Below are 13,695 nucleotides of genomic sequence, written 5' to 3' on the forward strand. Positions count from 1 at the left end.
ACTCTGCAAGGGACATTTCATTAGGGTATTTACCTAAGACAGAGAACACAGAGGAAGCGAAGGCCTTCCCACAGAAAGTGGGATGCTCTCTGTCTTCACAGGTGCAGAAGTGGCTGGAGGGTATAGCTGCAGGTGGGTTGTTAGCTCAGCCAGAACATGCAGGAGATCTAGAAAAGACTTCTCCATATTCAGAAACTGTGCATAGTGACTCCGAGAGGAAACAAACCAGATGCACCAAGATGGAACTCAGCCTTAAGAGCAGGGCAAGAAGTTTTCTGATTGTATAGTTAAAGGTGACGAGGAATCTATGGTAAAGCTTGAAACAGAGGCTGGGACAATGGTTCTCCAAGCACATGTGAGTTGCTTTTAGGGCCTTAAGTAAAGATGCCCAACAAAATGAGGCATCGGGGAGCAATGTAAATTCATGATCTGAAGATTCAGTACAGCTGGCCCCTGGTGCTCTGTAGAAGAAAAAGGAGATGAAATGTTGCTCAATCTGTTTTCCAAGGAGATATTATCATCTTTATTATTATTACTTCCACCAAGTTGACACTTTAACTACCAAGCTGATATTTCAAGAAAGGCTTTCTTAGTCAAAATGGATTCCTATCTTTTTTTTTTTTTTTTTTTACCAGATTCTGAAAATAAATGTATACCCCAGAGAATGTGTATTTAGAACTCTAAGGCATTTTCTAGGTAAAATCTACTCTGCCATCTTTTAAAACAAATGAGTTCAGTTGTACAAATACATTCATGCCAAACCACTTCAAAAAGAAATATAGTCAAGCTTCATAGATCATAGTTGAGTTTTTATTCCAATATTAGATGTCATTGTAAATTACAGAAAGACTGGAGTGGAAAAGCTGGAGCAATTGTTTTACATTGCAGGAAGTATTAGTTTTTTTCTAGCTCCGGTTTAATTGAAAGTATTGACCAAGCTAAATATGTTCTTCTTGCAGGTAAGTGCGGGAAAATGTTTTAAGATAGAGGTAGAGGGAAACACACACGTTTTTCTCAGTAAGACTATTGAGCAGTGTCTTTGTTAAGTCTTCTGGGAAAAAAATTAATTAACTCTCAAATTTTCAGAGACTGATGATCCACATCTGTCATCCTTCCTGCTGATGACTGAATAAAGTCAGAGAGAGAAGCTGGCTGGGTCAGGAGCTCTAGGTCCTTCTTGGTCTTTGCTTTTAGCATATTGGCATTTTATGCTTTACCTCCGTTAAAGGGATTTCCTTCAGAAGAACTATTTTATGTGCCATGGTCTAAAACCTCAGCACCCAGTAAAGCAACATTTTCTTCCTCTTAAGGGTAAGGCTAGCTCTGCAAATCCAGGAACAAGTGTTATTAAAAAGAAAGAAGCAAGACCAAAAATCTACATGTAATTAAGGACCCCAAGTCCAAATGGCTGGTTTTGATTAACATGTACCCTTTTTCCTAATGCTAATTCATTTGTTCATTTATTTCAGTTTAAAATTGCACCCTGTGCCCTCCAGCCTCAGCAAACAAAGACATAATTTAAAATACCAAGACACAAATGTTCTATTTGTTCCTGTGTAAAAGAGCCATTATTACAGTGACTTATTTTTTTTCTTCAGGAAACTAGCTCTTTTCAAGTTGTTTATCATGTTGTCAATTATTACCATCATTAATAATGATAATGATAATCATTGGGAACTAGCAATGTGCTGAGGGATAAATGGAGCTCAGAGCTAGGCATGGTCCCAACCTAGTGAAACAATGACGATTTTGTCTCATCCCCAATTTCACAAAGTGGGGATGGCAGACATCAGGAAAGTTCTTACCCAGTATCCACCCGCATTTTTTTTTTTTTTTTTTTTTTTTTTGCTTTTCAAATCTCCCATTTTGCAATTCCTTGTGCATATAGAAGGTGTGAATTCACAGTCAGCCTCCTGTGCGTGACCTGGCATGCGAGGCCCCCAGCCCTTGCAGTCCTTTGGGCTGGCACTAATTGCCAGATTTCTTCCAGCTGAGAGGGACTGGATGTTAGTCCCAGTGGATACACTATTAATGGAATCTGTTATCAAGTCACAAGACAAGATGCCAGTCTGGCACTATTCTGTGAACTGGAAGTGTATGGGGGAAACACAGACACTCTGTCTGACGATGAATAGCTAAGCTGTGAAACCAATTGACTGGGCACCTACTAGAAATTAGCATGTCACAAATGATTGTACTGTATGAGATAGAGCATCATGTGTTTATGTGTCTGTCTATTTGCATGCGTGTGCTTCCTTCAGCTTCATAAATGCATGTGTACGTGTATAAGGAAATAACTAAAGTTCTTGGGCAGTGCCTTGCTTGGATTACTGTGTTCTGATAACACTATGAATGTAAATCTAAGTGAAATATTAGGGGCAACGGTAGAAACTGTACACTAGCTCTTTCTGAGGAAAAATCACTTTGGAATAATTTATTCTCACATGATTTTCATGGATGCCTAGAATAAATATGTAATTTATTTTTACCATTTTATGAAATTTGACTAAATACAAACTTAACCTGGAAACCATCATTCTCAGCAAACTGACACAAGAGCAGAAAATCAAACACCACATGTTCTCACTCATAGGCGGGTGTTGAACAATGAGAACACATGGACACAGGGAAGGGAGCACTACACACTGGGGTCTGTTGGGGGGAAATAGGGGAGGGACAGCGGGGGGTGGGGTGTTGGGGAGAGAGAGCATGGAGAGAAATGCCAGAGATAGGTGATAGGGAGGAAGGCAGCAAATCACACTGCCACATGTGTACCTATGCAACAATCTCGCATGTTCTTCACATGTACCCCAAAACCTAAAATGCAATAATAAAAAAAAAAGTAACACCCCTTCCCCCAAATGTCAATGCTTCTCATTCCAGGATTTTGAAGCTGAATTTTAAACATGAGGAATATGGCTATGGAGGAAAGGTAGTAGCCCTTCTTATTTTTCTTCTGCACCCCTTCCTTGGCTCAGGCATCTGTAGAACAGGTATCGGAAAGAAACCAAGCAATGCTAGTGGAGGGAAGCACTGATGGGGTAGACCCTGGTTAATGATGTGTCTGTTTCATGGCGGAAATTGCCATTTGTCCCATTTCCTGGCCACCAACAGACTACTAACTAATCACAGGGGACCAGAAGTTCCCACCACCACCACGACCACCACCACCACCACCATCAGAGGAACCACTAAAACGTTAAGTTATTGTGAAAGCCACAGGTGGAGATTATTACATACATATGTGTTAAAGATCAGCTTCTGCCTTTGAAAAAACATACATTATTCTGAGATCCAAATACCACCTAGGCTTTTGTATAATAATCACAGTGGGAGTTATCTATGTGCATCAGGGTGAAATTTGGTCTAGGCTAATTTTGTTTGTTTCCCTTTTTATCATGTAGACAATGTAGAACAGTATCTCCAAAATTTGTTCATTATGTGTTTAAGGAAGAGTTTTTCTTACTCACACCTACACGTGAAAAGTGCTATGGCTACCTAAAGTAAAGACTTGGTTGTCAATAGCTCTCCATTTTTTTCTTCACTGTGAGTTATGGACCTATATCAGATTATTTCTGACATATGTTTTCCTTCTCTTTTTAGAAGAATGAAAAGCTAGAAGGAGTACTGAGCTTCTTTATTCAAATGATTTGAGATCTGCGCCTTTAAACTTTCGATTACAGGGCACAGATTTGCTGTGAACCTTCTGTAAACCTATCAGTTAAAAGCCTGTGCAGTTTTATGGCATGTCACCTCCAGCCTCTGATTAGCAAATTGCAGGCCAAGTTAAAACACTTAAGCAATGCTGCTGCTTGTCTCATTTTGGAGAACTAGATCATTACAGTTTAGTAATTTAGATAAATCCTTGCAGTCTATCCTTCATTCCTCTGTAGAGATCTGTTGCACAGAGAAGGCACTCGGGGTCAAATTACATAGTACGTTTTCCTTATAAGAAAATGCCAAGAAATTTGCATTGATAGAATTTATGAGAGTTTTTTCTTTTGCACTGACCGTCTGAAATTACCTTGTTCATTTATGCATTTATGGCTTGTCTCTGTTTCTAAAATGTAAGCTCCATGCACACACAGACCTCATCTGTCTTGAGGACTGTTGCTTGGAGCTCAACAAATATTTGTTTAATGATAAATTCATTCATTTATCCATTCCTCAAATTACACAGATAACAAAAATAAGACCCCTGCCTTTAAGGGGTTCACAGTTTTTTAAAGGAGGCACAAACACTACACCCACTACAGTGCAAGTGCCATGAGCTTAGGGCACAGAAGCAAACACTTCATATTACCTTCAAAACCATAAGATAGATATTGCCTTGATATAGCAGATATATGATATGCTAGGGACACAGACATACTTAGTATATTACCTCCTCCCCCACTGATTAGTTAGTTGTTCATTCAACAAAATAGTCACTGAGTGCTTGGGCAATGCTGCCATCCCTAAAATTTGGAACCATGCCAGAGTGTGGAGCTCACAGCCCAGTGTGGAGGCACTCAGTAGCTCTGCAGTCTGGTGAAGCTTAGGACAGCAATCCCCAACCTTTTTGGCACCAGGGACCCATTTCGTGGAGGACAAATTTTCCACCGACTGGGCTGGAGATTTGTCAGGGGGATGCTTTCAGGAGGTAACTGTTCCACCTCAGATCATCAGCCAGTAGAGTCTCATAAGGAGTGTGCAACCTAGATACCTTGCATGAGCAGTTTACAATAGGGTTCATGTTCCTGAGAACCTAATGCCACAGCTTATCTGACAGGAGGTGGAGCTCACACACTAATGTTCACTAGCCTCTATGGCCCATTAGGAACCCACACTAATGTTCACTAGCCTCTATGGCCCATTAGGAACCTGCTGTGAGGCCAGGTTCCTAATGGGCCATAGACTGGTACCAGTCTCCGGCTTGGAGGTTGGGACCCCTGGCTTAGGAGATCTTGATAGTCCATCTTGATAGTCACTGGGTGGGGTAGCCAGTGAAATTTGGACATCAGAAGTCAGGAAGGCAAAATTCAGTAAGTTCTGTAAGAGCTCAGTTTTTGCAGCAATTGAAAGGCCATTGTGTCTGAAGCTATTTGGTGATGCCCACGAAATCTGGAAGACTGATTTGGAAATAGTTCATATTTCTTTCCTTTGTTGTTTTTTTCAATTTAGGGCCTTTTCTTTTCAGAATTAGAATCAGAATCAGGACTTGGCTCAGAGCCTTGACATCAGAACACTCTCAAATGCTCTCACACTAGACCTGGTTTAAGGACCTATGGGACCAGGAACACAGAACTGGAGGCCCTTTAGATAATGAGCCACCTGGTGTTGGGACAAGTAACTTCTATTTTTTTTATTCTGTGCAAATGTACTGTAGCACATGCTGGTGTGAATAACTGCATCCCCCCCAAATCCATGTGTTGAAACCTAACCCCAAAGGTGATGGTATTAATAGGTAGGGCCTTTGGGAGGCGATTAGGTCATGAGAGTTCCACCCTCATGAATGGGATTAGTGCCTTTATAAAAGGGGCCCAAAGGAGCTTGTTCATCCCCTCTACCATGTGGGGACACACAGAATGCATCATCTATGAGGAATGAGTCCTCACCAGACACTGAATCTTCTGGTGCCTTGATCGTAGACTTCCAAGCCTCCAGAACAGTAAGCAATAAATCTTCATTTATAAATTACCCAGTCTAAGGTACTTTGTTGTAGCAGCCCGAACAGACTAAGACAGCACACAAATTAGATTGCAACTTTATTTGGACTCTGAATGATGGCTCAATGCATGGTTGAAATACTTGCCTTGCTTATAAGCTGTCAACAATCATAATAGCTAATGTTTATTAAGCATTGATTTTTATGTGCCAGGGCTCTATTCTAGATGTTTTCCATTAACTAACATATATTCACAACCACTCGATAAGGTGGCTAATGTTACTGTCCCATCTTACAGATAAGAAAAGATACAGGGAGGTTGAATCATTTGTCCTCAAATCACATGACCCATAAATGGCAGAATGGGACAGAACCCAGACAACTTGGCTCCAGAGCCAGTGAACCTAACCACTGATAGCTGCTAGTATGTATTGAATGCCATCTCTGTACCAAGAGCTTCACATTTATTTTTGTCTCTGTAAGTCTGCTCCTTAAAGCAACACTACAAGGTAGGTTTTATTTTCTTCATTTTGCAGAAAAGGATACTTTATGGATGGTCTGGTAAGTTCTGAAATCAGGGTGCGAATCTTGTCTGTCTGTCTGTCTGTCTATCTTCTGTCTGTCTGCAAGGCCTCCACTCCATCCACCGCCCAGAGCTTCCTCTGTGATCGTCCCTTCCACTGATCTTGCTACTATCTTACCTGATTCTTGCCTTATTTTTTCCCTTGGCTGAAAACAGCAACAGCACGTTCTAATTGAGCATTCATCAGAAGGTTCTATGTTCCTTTTGGAAAATTATAATCTTTCACATTTATATGCCACTACATATCTTTCCAAAAATCTTCATTTACATGCCCTCATTTGTTCATCACAACAAGCCTGAGCTATAAAAAGTGGGTATTATTGGCCTTCATTTCTGAAATGAGTAAACCTAGCAACAGAGAGGGTGGATAATGTGCCCACGGGGCTTGCACCTGGTCCTGCTCTACTTTCATTTACTTGCCTTTGTTTCTACTTTGTGTAAATATCCTAAAGAAGAGTTCGATAAGTGGGAGAATCAGACCATTGGAAAAAAACCTGGTGCTCATTTCAAACATGCCATATGGATTTTTACAATAGTTTCCTTACCTGAAGTAAAGTATCTGAAAAGAGATCAGAGGATTCCAGTTAAATGCAGAGGACTGGACATATGCATTTACCACTACTTCTTGAAATTGTATTAAAATGACAGAAATAAAACAAAGATAAAGCCACAGTATCAAAGATATTGAGAGCAAAGATAGTCTAGGAGGCTCAACATCCAAATAGCAGGAGCTCTGGAAAGAGAATGTATGGGAAGAAACTACCAAGGAAATAATTCAAATTTTTTTTCCAGAACTGAAAGTTATAAATTTTTAGATTAAGTTGGTCAACAAAATGTCCAGCTTAGTACATGAAAACAAGACCCACATAAACTGACATTGTTAGGAAATTTGAGAACACTAGAAATAAAAAGAAGATTCCAAAAACATCCCAAGAGGAAAAAAACCAGGTGATATAAAAGGACTGGGAAGCAGAATGACATTGCACTTTTCAAAAGGAACACTACTGAAGAAAAACTCTAATAACTTAAAACATCCAGGGGAAAAAATTCTGTTTTTAAGTCTGGGGAAAATTATTTCCAGGCTAGAATTCTAAAACCATCCAAACTATTAATCATATATGAGGCTAGAATTAAGAAGTTTTCAGATATACATTTCAAAAATAGTTACTTTCAATGTGTCCGTTCTCTGGAAGATACTAGAGAATGTGCCTTACCAAAACAAGAGAACAAAGAACGAAGACATAAGATAGGAACAAGGAAGTAGGAGACCCAACACATGCAAGGAGTGAAGGGGGTCCCCAGGTTGGTGATGATGGGGATTGCTCAGGAAGACAGTTACATATCAAGACCGGGGAACACATACTCCAGGTCAGAACTAAAGGAAACAAAGGAATCTAGAAGCACGTCCCTCAAACAAAGATGAAATTGGTAGACAAATTTGACTGTACTGAGAAGTGATCTATACTTAAATTAAAAGCTTAGGAATAAACTAGAGACATATAAAACTAAGAAAATAAAAAATAATTTAGTAAAAAATTTTTAATTTAGGAATATGTAATTACAGTATACTACCTGACTCAGCTTTGAATAATATTAACATGATCATAACAATATAAACATTGAGCGAACAAAATTATGACAATTATTTGGGAAAAATGGGTGAAGGGAAGTAGAAGTGGTATGGAAATAAGGGTACAAGAGAGGCAAAATCTTCATTTTATCCTATTTAAAATAAGGAAATAATGAATTAGCAGCACAATGTCATTGTCTGAATATGAAATAAATCCTAGGAAAAACAGTTAAAAGAGCTAAAAGTAATTGCCTCTAGGGAGTAGCATTAGGGTGAGAAGGAATATGGCTCAGAAGTTCTTCTTAAGAAGGATGCCCACCATTCTTCCCTTTGTTCTTGGTAATAAACCCCAATTTTACTCATAACAGCAGCAAGCTCAGATAAAAAGTCATACTTCTCAGTTGCTCTTTCAGCTGGATGTCAGAATGGACTTTATTCTGAACAGTGAGATGTAAGCAGAAGTTATCAGATAGACATGCCACTTCGTGTTTCCCCTTTTCATCTTCCTGCTGCCTGGAATGCAGACATGAGTGGCTGGAGCTTATTTGACTAAGGATGGAGAAACAGAAGGGTAGAAGGAGCCTATCGTTCTAATAACTTCAGGAACTGCCAAACAAGCCCTGGCTGACTGGCGTGAAACAGCTTTTACTATGAATGAGTAAGCTTTATATATTTAAGACCCTGTTCTTTGGAGTTTCTGTCAAATACAGATGAAACTAATTCTAACTAACATATATACCTTAAGAATTTATCTAAATTATTAAACTATCTGTGTATAATATGGATAAAAATTAATATTGAGAATAGGGAAGGTCAGGAAATGCACAAAGAGAAATCCCAAATACCCACTTTGGAAAACTTATTTAGGATCCTGAATGTCCACCTGATGAATGTGCTTCTTCCTTCACAGACTTCACATTATGAAAGGCATATCTGAGATGAAAAGTACACTATATGGTACTCATGGCAGATGAAACACTGCAGAAAAAAAAAAGATTAGTGAAATTGAAGATACAGCAATAGAAACTATTCAAATAAAAATGCAAAGAAATTTAAAAAATTTTTAAAGCCTCATTAAGCTATGGCAGGTGTCCCCAAACTTTTTACACAGGGGGCCAGTTCACCGTCCCTCAGACCATTGAAGGGCCACCACATACTGTGCTTCTCTCACTCACCACCAATGAAAGAGGTGCCCCTTCCTGAAGTGCGGCGGGGGGCTGGATAAATGGCCTCAGGGAGCTGCATGCGGCCTGCAGGCTATAGTTTGGGGACACCTGAGCTATGGGATAACTTTAAGAAGCCTAATACATAAGAAATTGGAGTCCCTGAAGAGCATGAGGGAGCAGGAGGGAGGAGGAGGCCATTGATAAAATAATCCCTGAAAATTTTCCATATTTGGAGAAACCTATAAATCCATAGATATAAGAGTTAAACAAATCTCAAGCACAAAGTGTATAAATAAAATTGCTTAAAGCCAGTGATAAACAGAAAATCCTACAAGCAGCCAGAGAGAAAAGACATTATGTACAGAAGAACAATGATAAGGACTACAGCTTATTTCTTCTCTGAAACGATGAAAGGAAGAAAACATTGGAGCAATGACTTTAAAAAAAATAAAAATATACTAGCTGTCAACCTAGAATTCTACAAACAACCAAAACCAAAAGTATTTAATAATGAAGGCAAAATAAAGACTTTTGTACACATACAAACACTACAATAATCCATCAACAGCAGATTTGCATATAGGAAATATTAAAGGAAGTTAGTTCTTTAGGCAAAAAGCAACTGATAACAAATGGATATATTATATATATATATATATATATACACACAGGGGAGCAAGGAGTGCCAGAACTGGCAATTATAGAGGTAAGCATATAAAAACATACTTTCCCCTTAAGATTAAGAACAAAGTAAGAATGTGCATTCTTACCATTTCTCTTTAACCTTGTCCTGGAGGTTCAAGTCAGTGCAACAAAGCAAGAAAAAATGCATCTAGACTATAACAGAATAAGTAGAATTCATTTTATTTGAAGACAACATGATTGTCTGTGCAGAAAATCTAATGGAACCTACCAAAAACCTTAAAGAGTGAATAAGTGTTTTCAGCAAGGCTGCAGAATGCATGTCAATATAAAAAATCAACTGTATGTCTATGAACTCATAACAAACAATTAGAAATTGAAAGTTTAAAGCAATGTCATTTATAATGGCACCAAAAATTGTATAGAGACAAATCTGACAAAATTGTATAAGACACATACTCAAAACTACAAAATATTGCTGAGAGAAATTAGAGAACTAAATGAACTCAATAAATTAAACAAGACTCAAATTGTTAAAATATCAGTTCTCCCTCAATTAATCTATAAATTCAATGCAATCTCAATTAAAATCCCAGCCATGTTTTTTTTGGTAGAAATTAGCAAGTTGATTCTAAAATTTACATGGAAATGCAAGGGATGGCCAAAATGAATTTGAAAATGAGCAATGCAGTTAGAGAATGAACACTAACCAATACCAAGTTTTATAATAAAGCTATAATAGTTAACACAGTATTGTATTGATGTAAAGACAGACACATAAATCAATGGAACAAAATGGAGAGCCCAGAAATAGATCTACCTATAAACAGACAACTGATTTTTTTTTTTTTTTCAATGGTGCTAAGGCGGTTCAGTGGAGACATGATAGTTTTTTCTTCAAATGATGCTGAACAATTGAATATCTATGTTTTTTTTTAAAGAACTTTGATCCATACCTCACACCATACAAAAATTAACTTGTGTATATTATAGACCAAAATGTAAAATGTAAAACTATAAGCTGTCTAGGAGAAAATTTTGTGACTGGTTTCCAGATCCATAATTTTAGAGTTCCTCTTCTATAATGAAAAAATTTCTCTGTACATTTAGGGTGATATCTGGTCATCCCATTACCCTAAAATGGGAGAATGGGATGTGGGGAACTCACATGGTTATAATAACTCTGCCTCTGACCCAGGAACCTCATGATTTTTCCCAGGAAAAAATAAATAAATATATACTAAAAACTTTTAAAACATATTACACCATCCACCCCCGTCATGGGTAACTCCATCACTCCATCCCTCTCATGGGCTTCACTACAGCTGATCTGATGACTCTCAAACTTATCTTTTCAGTCTGGAATTCTTGGCTTTCAGACTGGTATTTTCCACTAGCCCTGCATACATCTACTTAGCTGTCTCACTGACATCTCAAACACAATGTCCAAAATTGCAATTAATATCATTTTCCACACATCTGCTTATTTTTCCATGGTGGCATCACCTCCACTCAGTCACCCATTCAAGAAACCTGGTGATCACCAAACACATGTGACAGTACCACTGAGTAATCAGATATAATTTCAAGGTTTGAGGTTGGAATGACTGAGAGAGTGGTTTGTCATTAACACACACACACACACACACACACACACACACACACACACACAGGGAATGAACATTTCAGGAGGGAAGATGCTGAGATTGCGGACGTGTCAATTTCAAGGTGCTGGCAGGGCATCAAGGTGGAGATTTCTAGCAGTCAGTTGGAAATGCCACTGTACATGACAGATCACTGATCTTGGTTACAGGAATGAAAGCTCAAGAGCTTTTCTGTAAAGTTTAAGCTGTGGTTTGACAGGAATCATACTGTTTCTAAGAGTGAAAACACTCAGAAGCATTCAGCTGTGGAGGACAGACCATCAGGGAGGAAGATAAAGAGAGGGACATTGAGAAGAAGGAGGAGTGGCATTTTGAGTATACTTTCCTTGCCAGTTAAGGGACAGGAGCACAAGTCAAATTTTTGTGGTAGGTCCTCTACTAAAGGGTTCCTGAATACATGGTTTTTTTCTTCTTTGTTGCTTGATAAAATCTTTTCTCTCTGTTTTCTCTTCTCTCCCTTTCTCCTTTTTTTTTTTTCTTTTTTTCTAGCCTGGGAGTGTCTGCATGGGGGCACAAAGTGTGAAGGACAAGGGCCTGGCTGTAGGTTTTTCACTCCAGTGCATTAGGAAGGCAGACAGTAAGGAATGGGCTAGCAGGAAAAGTCTTCAGGCTTTGGCTGCCTTTTTTGATTTGTGCATTACTGCTGCAGTCGACAGCCTGCCTGAGAGAGGCTGAGGGGACGTGTGTTCTGCATGTCTGGAATTTATTCCTTTGGCTCTGTAAAATGTGACACTGCATAATGGCCACGAAGAAGTAATTTTGATCCTGTGACTATCTTGGCAAAAGTTCCAGAAAGACATATGGACATAATCTTCTGGACATTTGTAGAAGAGCCTTCCCTTGGGGACTGTCTTTGCAGGCTTGCTCTCACTTTCAGTCTTATGCCTCTCACCTTGGCTTTATTCTGTTTTTACTTAGGAGATAAAAGGCTAAATTGTATTCAACTGAAAGAATTTAAAAAATTAATGTAAGAGTAAGTCATCAAGACCCATATCAATTTCTTACCTCAGGTAGTGCACAAAAGCAGGGCTCTGGATATTAATCTAGCCAGGATTAGAGACAAAAAGGTCTGGATAGCTCTAGATACACACTGGGAAAATACGAATTTTCACCATGCTGGAATCCAGCATCTTCATCTATAAATTGATAGAGAGGTGACATTTTTAAAAACAAAATCGGCAGGGCGCCATGGCTCACGCGTGTAATCCCAGCACTTTGGGAGCCTAAGGCAGGTGGTTCATGAGGTCAGGAGTTCAAGACCAGCCTGGCCAAAATGGTGAAACCCCATCTCTACTAAAAATAAAAAAAAATTAGCCAGGCTTGGTGGCAGGCACCTGCAATCCCAGCTACTCGGGAGGCTGAGGAAGAGAACTACTTGAACTCAGGAGACAAATGTTGCAGTGAGCCGAGATTGCACCACTGCACTCCAACCTGCATGACAGAGCGAGACTCTGTGTCAAAAAAAAAAAAAAAAAAAAATCTTCCCAGAACAATGATTTGCCTAAATACTGTTTTGCAACAAGTGCTCTGCATCTATGACCCTAAATTTTAGGTGTATTTTCAGGAATTATTCATTTCTCATTGTAATAGATTTCTATTTGTTTTGTTTTGCTTTTTGAGACAAGGTCTTGCTCTGTCTCTCATGCTGGAGTGCAGTGGTGCATTCTTAGCTCACTGCAACCTCCGCATCCTGGGCTCAAGTGATGTTCCCACCTCAGCCTCCACATCCAGCTAATTTTTAAATTTTTTGTAGAGATGGGGTTTCGCTACGTTGCCCAGGCTGGCCTCAAACTTCTGAACTCAAGCAATCCACCGGCCTCAAGCTCCCAAAGTGTTGGGATTACAGGTGTGAGCCACCACACCTGGCTAGAATAGATTTGCATCTGTATACATTCTATTATAAAATACTTGACATAATACAATAAACCCAACTAATTTCCTCCTAAGTTTCTGTGTACAAGTTGGGAAGTAATCACTTGTTAAATGTGAATTTCATCTAAGGCGTTCGATTTACCTTGATCTTTCTTTCTTTCCTTGAAGAGTCTAACAGGGTGATAGAAAAAACTCAGAAAATACCAAAGACCAGGTGATAGTCTATAAAAATTGACTGTGTCCTGCCCCAAAAGTTGCCCTTTAAAGCTAGCTCCCTGAAGAATGCCCGTCAAGAGGTCTACCAGGAGCCAATCTTTACTCATTTACCAGTGGTTTGTAAATCCTCTTTGAGAAAATTATTGGGAGTTGTACTATTGGAAAAAGGAGAAAGAGACAGAAACTGTGAAGATGGAGGTTCCCTGGGGAATGAGGTCCTCTTTACCTAGACCTCAAGTGGTTTTCCCCTAAGGAAGCACTCAGAATCACCTTGCAGTTGAAATGCTAATGAATTGCCTTGACTGATGGTTAGCCTTAAAAGGACAGGTTATTTT

The sequence above is a fragment of the Saimiri boliviensis genome, chromosome 3 (assembly GCF_048565385.1).
Source record: "Saimiri boliviensis isolate mSaiBol1 chromosome 3, mSaiBol1.pri, whole genome shotgun sequence".
In the NCBI taxonomy this organism is placed as follows: domain Eukaryota; kingdom Metazoa; phylum Chordata; class Mammalia; order Primates; family Cebidae; genus Saimiri; species Saimiri boliviensis.